The following is an 11,996-nucleotide window of genomic DNA, read 5'->3' as shown; positions in this document are numbered from 1 at the left end:
CAGGCCCTGAGTTAGCACTTTACAAGTATTCCATTTGATCCTCACAACAACCCCAGGAATTACATGCTATTTTTATCACTCTTATTTTACAGTTGAGGCAGTTGAGGAAACTGACCAGGGTCATGCAGCTAGTAAGCATCTGAGGCCAGATTTGAATTGAGGTCTTCCTGACTCATTGCTCTAACCACTGTACCACCTCGCTGCCTCTAGGCAGCTTTGGAAGAGTCACAGTGTACACAGGAGGCCATGGAAAGTCAGAAAAAGCACTGCGATCATGGTTGTCCTATGGAGTGGTGACAACCCTGTCTGGGTGTGCTAAAAACTGGAGTACAGTCTGAACCCCAGCAACTGGTAGTCAGAGTGACTGACTTGGTGAGTGAAGAACATGTGACAAGATAGTGATTTCAGTGTTAGAGAATTTAGTGAATGCATAAGAAACAATAGGAGTAAGTGAGGGAGTGCAGAAGTGATTACTTTTGTTACATCCTATAGTAAGGGAAGAGAGCTGAAATTGAGTCAGTGGTCAGCTTGGCATTGAAGGCCTTCCACAATCTGGCTCCCATTGTTTCTGTTCTAGGTTAGCCTCTCTTCTTGCTGTCTCTGGTCCATGTCATTTCATCTCCTGTCTCTGCAGGCAGTTATACATGTTTGGAATGTGCTCAGTCCTCATTTCTTCCTGGCAGAGTCATGGAGGCCACAAAGGTAATTCTTTTTTAAAAAATAATTTATTTGTTTAATATTTTTAGTTTTCAATCTTGATTTCCACAAGATTTTGAGTTACAAATTTTTCCCCATTTCTACCCTCCCCCCCACTCCAAGATGGCATATATTCTGATTGCCCCATTCCCCAGTCAGCCCTCCCTTCTGTCACCCCACCTCCCCCCATCCCCTTCCCCTTACTTTCTTGTAGGGCAAGATAGATTTCAATACCCCATTGCCTGTACATCTTATTTCCCAGTTTCAGGCAAAACCAACTCTTTTTGAGCATCTGCTTTTAGAACTTTGAGTTCCAAATTCTCTCCCCTCTTCTCTCCCCACCCAACCTCCCCAAGAAGGCAAACAATTCAACATAAGCCGGACATGTATCATTATGCAAAACACTTCCATAAATAGTCATATTGTGAAAGACTAACTATATTTCCCTCCATTCTATCCTGTCTCCTTTTATTCAATTTCCTCCCTTGACTCCGTCCCTTTTCAAAAGTGTTTGCTTTTGATTACCTCCTCCCCCTCTCTGCCCTCCCTTCTATTGTCCCCTCTTTCTTATCCCCTTCCCCCTACTTTCCTGTGGGGTAAGATTACCTAATTTAGTGTGTATGTTTTTCCCTCCTCAAATCAAACATGATGAAAGCAACATTCACTCATTCCCCCTCATCTGCCCCCTCTTCCCTTCCTACAGAACTGCTTTTCTTCCACTTTTATGTGAGATAATTTACCCCATTCTATCTCTCCCTTTCTCCCTCTCTCTCAATATATTCCTCTCTCACCCTTTAATTCCATTTTATTTTTTAGATATCATCTCCTCACATTCAACTCACCCTATGGCTTTTGTCTACATATATGTATATTCCTTCAACTACCCTGATACTGAGGAAAGTCTCATGAATTACACACATCATCTTTCCATGTAGGAATGTAAACAAAACAGTTCAACTTTAGTAAGTCCCTTATGATTTCTCTTTCTTGTTTTCCTTTTCATACTTCTCTTGATTCTTGTATTTGAAAATCAAATTTTCTATTCAGCTCTGGTCTTTTCATTGAGAAAGCTTGAAAGTCCTCTGTTTTATTGAAAGTTTGCCTTGGAACATTATACTCAGTTTTGCTGGGTAGGTGATTCTTGGTTTTAATCCTAGCTCCATTGACCTCTGGAATATCATATTCCAAGCCCTACAATCCCTTAATGTAGAAGCTGCTAGATCTTGTATTATCCTGATTCTGTTTCCACAGTACTTAAATTGTTTCTTTCTGACTGCTTGCTGTATTTTCTCCTTGACCTGAGAATTCTTGAATTTGGTGACAATATTTCTAGGAGTTTTCTTTTTGGGATCTTTTTGAGGAGGAGATCTGTGGATTCTTTCAATTTCTATTTTACCCTCTGGCTCTAGAATATCAGGGAAGTTTTCCTTGACAATTTCTTGAAAGATGATATCTAGGCTCTTTTTTAGATCATGGCTTTCAGGTAGTCCAATAATTTTAAAATTATCTCTCCTGGATCTATTCTCCAGTTCAGTGGTTTTTTCCAATGAGATATTTCACATTGTCTTCCATTTTTTCATTCCTTTGGTTCTGTTTTATACTATCTTGATTTCTCATCAAGTCACTAGCTTCCTTTTGCTCCAATCTAATTTTTAAGGTAGTATTTTCTTCACTGGTCTTTTGGACCTCCTTTTCCATTTGGCTAATTCTTCCTTTCAAGGATTCTTCTCCTCATTGGCTTTTGGGAGCTCTTTTCCATTTGAGTTAGTCTATCTTTAAGGGGTTATTTTCTTCAGTATTTTTTGGGCCTCCTTTAGCAAGTCATTGACTTGCTTTTCATGATTTCCTTGTATCACTCTCATTTCTCTTCCCATTTTTCCTCTACTTCTCTTACTTGCTTTTCCAAATCCTTTTTGAGCTCTTCCATGGACTGAGACCAATTCATATTTTTCTTGGAGGCTTTTGTTGTAGGCTCTTTGACTTTGTTGACTTCTTCTGGCTGTATGTTTTGATCTTGTCGCCAAAAAGATTGCAAAGTCTGAGTCTGAGTCTGAGTCTGTTTTCGCTGTCTGTTCATCTTCCCAGCCAACTACTTGACCCTTGAGCTTTTTGTCAGCATATGACTGCTTGTAGTGTAAAAAGTACTTTGTTCCAAGCTTTAGGGGCTATGCTGCTGTTTTGAGAGCTATTTCTACACACCAAACTCTGCCACAGCAGCACTCCTCCCCCATGAACTGCCAATGCAGACCTGGACCCAGATCCAAGCAGGCTCTGCACTCGTGCTGTGGTCCACCACTTAATTCCTCCCACAGCTGTGGTGCAAGCAACCACAGCTGGAGCTCTGGAAGCATCTCCAGAGCTGCACCACTTCCATGCCCCCAGGGCTAGGGCTGACCATGCATTCTTTTTACTGCATTCCAGAAGTTCCTCCACTAACCTTCTTTTTTGTCGCTGGCATTTGTGGGTTGAGAAGTCTGGTGACTGCTACAGCTCAATGATTCAGGGCCCTACTGACTGTTCTGCCCGGGTGAAGCTGTGGTTGTTCCTGACGCTACCCAAACCGGGCTGTGCTGCCCTCAGCTCCCAGCACTGTGTGATAGACCCTTTCCAGCAACCATCCAGGCTTTCCTGGGCTGGAGCCCTGCTTCTCTCTGCTATTTCATGGGTTCTGCAGCTTTAGAATTTGTTCAGAGCCATTTTTTACACGTGTTTGGAGGGAGCTGGGGGAGACCTTAAGCAAGTCCCTGCTTTCTAGCTGCCATCTTGGCTCTGCTCCCACCCCTTGCTGGTTACTTCTGATTGGAAAATGCAGCTCCTTCCTTTCTCCTCCACTCCACTCACCTCCACTCCCCTCACCCCGTGATGGCAAGCAGTGAGTAAAGACATTTCCTGCCCATTCAATAGGCCTCAGGTGGGACCAGTTAGGGGAAGCTTGATTAGAGGTTTGTTTATAGGCAGGCCTACACCTTTTACTTACTAGGCACTAAGCCCCGGGTCTATACCCTTTCGCTGGTTGGGAATGAAGCCTTTGGGCCCTACAAAGAGTATATATACCCAGAAGGTAGCCATTGAGAATTCAGAAGCCAGAATCTATCACAAGGAGAAGTAAGAGTTCTGAGTCAACAGAGCTGCAGAGAGAGTGCAGAACAGAGAGTGGAATCCAGGAAGCTGCAGAGGCCAGAGAAATGAAAGGGGAAGAGAAATCAGGCAAGCAGACAGTTAGGATTAGTGAGTGTTTATGGGAAGGCCCCAGCAGGAGGGAAGGTTACAGGATGACTTGGTTCCTTGCTACAATATTGTGCTATAATTTCCTTGTTGTTACATTGAGGTGGACTTGCTGGTTTTGGAATACAATTACTGCTATGTAAAATTGGGGTTATTCGTTCTGGAAATTGATCCTCTGGTGTCAAAATAAATCTTATATTTCCCCTGCCTTCTACTTAGAGAATCTCTTATACTTTGGGATTCTGAACTACACAGGCATATTCATTGTGGTCTTCAAGGTTATGAATCTTCCCTTACTGATACATACCTCCCCTCCTCTCCTTTTCCCTCCCCTTCCCTTCCCTTCCCTTTCTTTTCCTTCCTTACCGATTGAATGCAACTCCAATGGACTGGCCACACTGTTCAAATGCCAAATGTACACTTTCCTAAAAAGCTATTTTATGGAGAACTCACACAGAGCACATGTTCACATAGTGGTCACAAAAAGCAATATAAGAACATTGTCAAGGTCTCTCGTAAGAACTTTGGAATTGATTGCATACATGGGAGAGATGCTGGCACAGGACCATGCAGCATGACATGCCCTCATCAGAGAAGGTGCTGTGCTCTATGAACAAAGCAGAATTGAAGTAGCTGAAAAGAAATGCGACATGAACAAATTGAGAGAATTCACTCCAAATATTCATATGGACTATTTGTGCCTGACCTGAGGTAGAGCATTCTGAGCTCATATTGGTCAGATCAGTTACAGATGAACACAGTGTAACTTGACTCTAATATAGTGGTGTCAATTTTGTCCTCCTGGAGAATGTAGGACAATCACATATTAATACACATGTAAGCACACACTCATGTGCATGCACACACACACACACAAACAACAGACAGAGACACAGACACACACACACAGACACACACACATACTCACTTGGCCACTGTTTGGGCCCTGAAGGTTCAGAGTGAATGTAAATACCAACTGTTTCTGTTTTGGCCAGAAACGCTGAGGTTCTTCCTCTCCCAGACTGAGTTTTTTTTTTTTTGAGACTAGGTAAAAGAGGCCATTCTTTACCTCATTTCTTACCTAGCCTTAATCACTGAATGGGAGTTGCCTCAGTGAAACTGAGGCCTGGGAAAGACCTTAGCTTAAAAAGGCCAAGGTCCCTACTGCATCTAAGGACATATCCAGTCATCCTGATCTATATTTTGCCATTGGGTCTAGATGGCTCTGGAGGAGAAAGTAAGGCTGGTGATTTTGCACAGCCCTCCCTCACTTAAATTCAATTCACTTGCAAGTCATGGAATCACCTTCCTGATGTTAGGGTCCTCTTTGAAAATGAAGGACAAGCAACAACAGAACAAGATTCTTGTTTAAGTATAAGTTGTACTCATAGCCTCTGTGTTCCCTCTCAATTCTACCATTCTGTTACCCTGCCAGTCTTCACCCAATGGAGAGTAGGAGCTGTGAATGTGAGGTCTCAAGCAAACTAATGACATGACTCTCAGAACCTTCTTTGAGTTGTTTAGTTTCCATTGACATCATGCCAAGAATTGTCCCCAGGACAGTGGGAACCTGTTTCAATAGTGGGACTGGATGCCTTTAAATGAATCCAACTCAACTAGTTTCCTATAAGCTGGAATGCAGGTAAAACCACATCTGGATGGAAAGAGAAAAGGAACTCTTCTAAGAGCCTTCAAATTCTATAGTATGGTGTATCTGTAAGGAAAGATTTATGACCTCAACAATAAGAGATTTTCTAGGTAGAAGGCAGAAGAAATGTAACATTTATTTAGATACCAGAGGATCAAACCCCAAGACCAATAACTCCAACTTGACATAGGAACAGTTGTATTCCAGAGCCACTAAGTCCACTTCAATGTAACAATAAGGAAATTATAACACGGTGTTACAGCAAAGAACAAAGTCATCCTTTAACCTTCCTTTCCATAAACACTCACTAATTCTAACTGTCTGCTTGCCTGCTTTCTCTTCCCCACCTCAGTTCTCTGGTCTCCACTCTCCAATTTGCACTCTATACTCTCTCTGCGGAGTTCTCACCTCTTCTGCTAGGGCTGAATTCTGACCTTAATAGCGACCTTCTGAGTATATGTACTCTTTTTAGGGCCCAAGGGCTTCATTCCCAGTCAGTGAAAGGGTGTAGGCCTGGGCCTTAGCACTTAGTAAATAAAGGATGTAGGCCTGCCTCTAATCAAGCCTCCCTTAACTAGCTCCACCTGAGACCTATTGAATGGGCTGGCAAAGATTTTTAATCACTGATTGGCATCACACATGGTAGGTGAATGAGTACTGGACTTGGAATCAGGAAGAACTGAGTTTAAATCCTGACTCAGACACTTGATTTGTTGTTTGCTGTCTTTGTTCTCAAAGAGGACCAAAATGACAGTATTATGTTGGAGGCAAGTGTGTCTGTCAGTGGCTGAATAGACCAATATGAGCTCAGAAGAATCTACCACAAGTCAGGTACAAATAGTTCATATGAACATTTGGAGTAGAGATGTCTCTAAATTTGAGTATTTCGTGTTTCTTTTGAGCTAGTGTAACTCTGCATCACTTAGAGCACAGTATCTTCTTTGATGTGGGCACACCATGCTAGTGGGTCCTTTTCCAGTGTACATCATGTCATGCAATCAATTCCAAAGTTCTTAAGTCGGACATTGAGAGTATCTTTGTATCAGTTTTTCTAACCTCCATGTGAGCACTTGCCTTGCATGGGTTCCCCAAAAAAGTTTCTTAAGAAACATACATTTGGTATTTGAACAACGTTGCCAGCTAGCTGTAAGATTCTGGGTATGTAACTGTACCTCTGTCTAACTCAGGTTCTTCTCTAAAATCTGGATAAGAACAGCACCTCCCTTACAGGGTCAGTGTGATGATCAAATGAGATAATAGAAATAAAGTACATATAATAGTGGTTGGCACATAGTAGGCACTATATAAATGTTAGATATTCTTCTTCTTCTTAACTATAGTTAATAAACATACATCCAAACAGGATACAAAACACAGAGCCTTCTTCACAGATAAGTATTGTTATTCTGTTTTCCCAGCTAACTACAATAGTCTTCTAATGATGATGTCACTTAAGTGAGAAGAGAGACTTGTTTCAGATGGCCTATTCGAGAGTGAAGGACTTGGAGCTTAAAGACCTGAGATGGAGCCTCAGAACTATCTCTACTCTTAGGAGGAAGCACACTTTCTGGGCTCTTGAGTCCTTTTTGGTACAATGAGTGGGGTGGACCAGACATGCTTTTTTTAAGCAATCAAGTTAAGTGACTTGCCCAGGTTCACACAGCTAGTAAGTGTCTGAGGTTGGATTTGAACTCAGGTCCTCCTGACTCTATGGCTGGTTCCTATCCACTGTGCCACCTAGCTGCCCCTGGATCAGATATTCTTCAAGCTCTTGCCCAGCTTGGATACTCTCCAGTGCTCACAATAACTCCAGGAGGTCAGTGGTGCATTTATATTATTCCCACCAGGTTCATAAGGAAAAAGACATGCCAACAGACGAAGGGACTTGGCTGAAACCATATAGCTGATGGGTGACAAGTGAAGTATTTATGAAGGGCACACCATGCACCAGGCACTCAAGCACTGGAGATGCAAAGAGAGGTAAAAACCTGTCCTTGTGGAGCTCATAATCTAATGAAGGGAGACAAGGTGCAAACAACTATGGATAAGCAACATATATAGAAGACAAATTGGGGATGATCAATAGCAAGAAGGCACCAGCATTGAGGGGCCCTTAGCAAAGGCTCCTTGCAAAAGGGGAGATTTTTTTTCAGAATCATTTTTTTAAATTAATATATTTAGTTTTCAGCATTGATTTTCACAAGAGTTTGAATTACAAATTTTCTCCCCATTTCTACCCTCCCCCCCACTCCAAGATGGCATATATTCTGATTGCCCCATTCCCCAGTCAGCCCTCCCTTCTGTCACCCCACTCCCCTCCCATCTCCTTTTCCCTTTCTTTCTTGTAGGGCAAGATAAATTTCTATGCCACATTGCCTGTGTATCTTATTTTCTAGTTGCATGCAAAAACTTTTTTTGTTTGTTTTTGAACATCTGTTTTTAAACTTTGAGTTCCAAATTCTCTCCCCTCTTCCCTTCCCACCCACCCTACCTAAGAAGTCAAGCAATTCAACATAGGCCACATGCATATCATTATGTATAACCCTTCCACAATACTCATGTTGTGAAAGACTACATTTTGCTCCTTCCTAACCTATCCCCCTTTATTGAATTTTCCCCCTTGACCCTGTCCCCTTTTGAAAGTGTTTGTTTTTGATTACCTCCACCCCCATCTGCCCTCCCTTCTATCATCCCCCCCCCCCTTTTTATCTTCTTCCTCCTTTTTTCCTGTGGGGTAAGATACCCAATTGAGTATGTATGGTATTCCCTTCTCAGGTCAAATCTGATGAGAGCAAGGTTCACTTATTCCCCCTTACCTGCTTTCTCTTCTCTTCCTACAGAACTGCTTTTTCTTGGCACTTTTATGCGAGATAATTTACCCCGTTCTATCTCTCCCTGTCTCCCTCTCTCAATATATTCCTCTCTCATCCCTTAATTTCATTTTATTTCTTTTAGATATCTCCCTTCATCTTCAACTCACCCTGTGTCTTCTCTCTCTCTCTCTCTCTCTCTCTCTCTCTCTCTCTCTCTCTCTCTCTCCATATATATATATATATATATATATATATATATATATATATATATATATGTACACACACATACATATATACATACATACACACTTACATATCCATATATATACATAAACATATATATATATATATATATATATGCATATTCCCTTCAGCTACCCTAATACTGAGGTCTCATGAATCATACACATCATCTTTCCATGTAGGAATGTAAACAAAACAGTTCAAATTTAGTAAGTCTCTTGCAATTTCTTTTTCTTGTTCTTTTTCTTGATTACCTTTTCATGCTTCTCTTGATTCTTGTGTTTGAAAGTCAAATTTTTTATTCAGCTCTGGTCTTTTCACTGAGAAAGCTTGGAAGTCCTCTATTTTATTGAAAATCCATATTTTGCCTTGGAGCATGATACTCAGTTTTGCTGGGTAGGTGATTCTAGGTTTTAATCCTAGCTCCATTGACCTCTGGAATATCATATTCCAAGCCCTACAGTCCCTTAATGTAGAAGCTGCTAGATCTTGGGTTATTCTGATTGTGTTTCCACAATACTCAAATTGTTTCTTTCTGGCTCCTTACAGTATTTTCTCCTTGATCTGGGAGCTCTGGAATTTGGCGACAATATTCCTAGGAGATTTCTTTTTGGGATCTGTTTGAGGAGGCGATTGGTGGATTCTTTCAGTTTCTATTTTGCCCTGTGACTCTAGAATATCAGGGCAGTTCTCCTTGATAATTTCTTGAAAGATGATATCCAGGCTCTTTTTTTGATCATGGTTTTCAGGTAGTCCAATAATTTTTAAATTATCTCTCCTGGATCTACTTTCCAGGTCAGTGGTTTTTCCAATGAGATATTTCACATTGTCTTCCATTTTTTCATTCCTTTGGTTCTGTTTGATAATATCTTGATTTCTCATAAAGTCACTAGCTTCCACTTACTCCAATCTAATTTTTAAGGTAGTATTTTCTTCAGTGGTCTTTTGGACCTCCTTTTCCATTTGGCTAATTCTGCCTTTCAAGGCATTCTTCTCCTCATTGGCTTTTTGGAGCTCTTTTGCCATTTGAGTTAGTCTATTTTTAAGGTGTTGTTTTCCTCAGTATATTTTCAGCATTTTTTTGAGTCTCCTTTAGCAAGTCATTGACTTGTTTTTCATGGTTTTCTCGTGTCCTTCTCATTTATCTTCCCATTTTTTCCTCTACTTCTCTAACTTGCTTTTCCAAATCCTTTTTGAGCTCTTCCATGGCCGGAGACCAGTTCATGATTTTCTTGGAGGCTTTTGTTGTAGGCTCTTTGACTTTGTTGACTTCTTCTGGCTGTATGTTTTGGTCTTCTTTGTCACCAAAGAAAGATTCCAAAGTCAGACTGAATCTGGGTGTGTTTTCGCTGCCTGGCCATGTTCCCAGCCAACTTACTTGACCCTTGAGTTTTTCAGCGGGGTATGACTGCTTGTAGACTAAAGAGTTCTATGTTCCACGTTTGGGGGGGATGCGCCAGATCTGCCACACCAGCACTTCTCCTTCCCCAAGAACCCCCAACCCGGACTCGACTTAGATCTTCAGCAGGCTGTGCACTCCTGCTCTGATCCGCCACTTAATTCCTCCCACCAGGTGGGCCTGGGGCCAGAAGCAACTGCAGCTGTAGTTCTGTAGCTGCCCCACCTCTGCTGCCCCCGGGGTGGGTGGCTGAACTGTGAACTCTTTCCACTCCCTGCGGCTTTTCCCACTAACCTGCTCTGTTGTCTTTGGTGTTTGTGGGTTGAGAAGTCTGGTAACTGCTGCAGGTCACTGATTCAGGGTGCTAGGGCACGCTCTGCCCAGCTCCTTGTCTGGTTGGTCCACACGGCCCAAGCTGGGCTCTGCTCCACTCTGCTCCTCTCCCAGCTCTGTAGGGGATTGATCTTACCCAGAGACCATCCAGGCTGTCCTGGGCTAGAGCTCTGCTATTTTGTGGGTTCTGCAGTTCCAGTATGGGTTCAGAGCCATTTTTTATAGGTTTTTGGAGGGACTTGGTGGGGAGCTCATGCTAGTCCCTGCTTTCCAGCCGCCATCTTGGCTCCACCCCCCAAAAGGGGAGATTTTAACTGAGACTTGAATGAAGCCAGGAAGGGCAGATGAAGTGGGAGAGGGTTCCAGGCATGGGGGCAGCCAGAGAAAATGCCCAGAGCCCAGAGATGGAGTGTCTTGTTCCAGGAACTCCAAGGAGGCCATTGTCAGTGGATCAAAGAGCATAGGAGAGGGAGTAAAGTGGAGAAGAGGTGGGAAGGTCCGAATTGTGAACGTCTTTAAAATACAGACAAAGGGTTTAATATTGGATCCTAGAAGTAAAGGAAATCACCAGAATTTATCACATAAGGGGTGACATAATCAGATTTGATGGGCTGGAGAGGGAAGAAAACGGGGTCAAGGGAAACTAGGCCAAAGGCTATTTTAAAGGTCCCTATGTGAGATGACCCAGCCACCTAGTTACTCTTACACCTGTATCCTGTCTTAATTGTCTGAACCCTATATCAACTATGACAACTTCTCAATCAGAATCTTCTCAGTGACAAAAAGGTTTCAACAACGCAATATTTGATTTTTCTTAATGAAGAAATGTTCTAGCACCATATATCCCTACATCCCAGGGACATGCTAGAGTCAACTTGTACCAGAGCTGGTTGTTAAATATTCAGTATGAGCATTTACACCTCAGAATTGGCATCTACTACAAATTAGCATTTGGATCATTGTTTTGTTCATTTCTAAACTTAGGAAAGTGATGGAGAAAATGTGAATGATATAAATTAAAGGTATGTCTTGTGGGTTTTTCCAGAGAGCTGATTGCTAAACACTGACAAGCACATGCTTGTATGAATCCTGTTAGTAAAATGTATTCTTACTGTGAAATATCTTGTTCGCATAACCAATCAGAATAGAGGAAGCATTTTCTTGATTTTGCTATTTCTTCCGTATAAAAGAAACCCTATAGAAGAACCATAGTGACTTTGGGCTCAGAGATACTAATTGCCTCTATGCTACTCCTTTGCAGGTAAAGAAGCACTTGACTTGCTGGATTATCTTGAAGTTTTCTTTTTTAGGATCCTCAGTTTACCACATGGTCTCCTCGCAGAAATGTTGTCTGGAAAATTCTTGCTAATTGATAAAGACAGAGAGAGCTGATATTTTTTTCCAGTCCCTGGCAGCAGCTCAGTGTACTAAGAAGAGCCTTAGATTAGGAGTCAGAGGACCCAGCTGTTTAGTGTCTGTGTCACTTTGGACAAGTCCTTCCCCTTCTCTGGGACTATGTGTTCATTGTTGTTCAAGGATTTCTAATATTTCTTCCAGCTTCAAATCAATCATTCATTCAATCATCAAGCATTGATTATTTCCCTAGGGAAAAAGTGCCCTAGGGATACACTGACAGAAA

This window comes from Trichosurus vulpecula, chromosome 3, assembly GCF_011100635.1.
Source record: "Trichosurus vulpecula isolate mTriVul1 chromosome 3, mTriVul1.pri, whole genome shotgun sequence".
Classification (NCBI taxonomy): Eukaryota; Metazoa; Chordata; class Mammalia; order Diprotodontia; family Phalangeridae; genus Trichosurus; species Trichosurus vulpecula.
Note: the sequence above shows the minus strand (reverse complement) of the source record.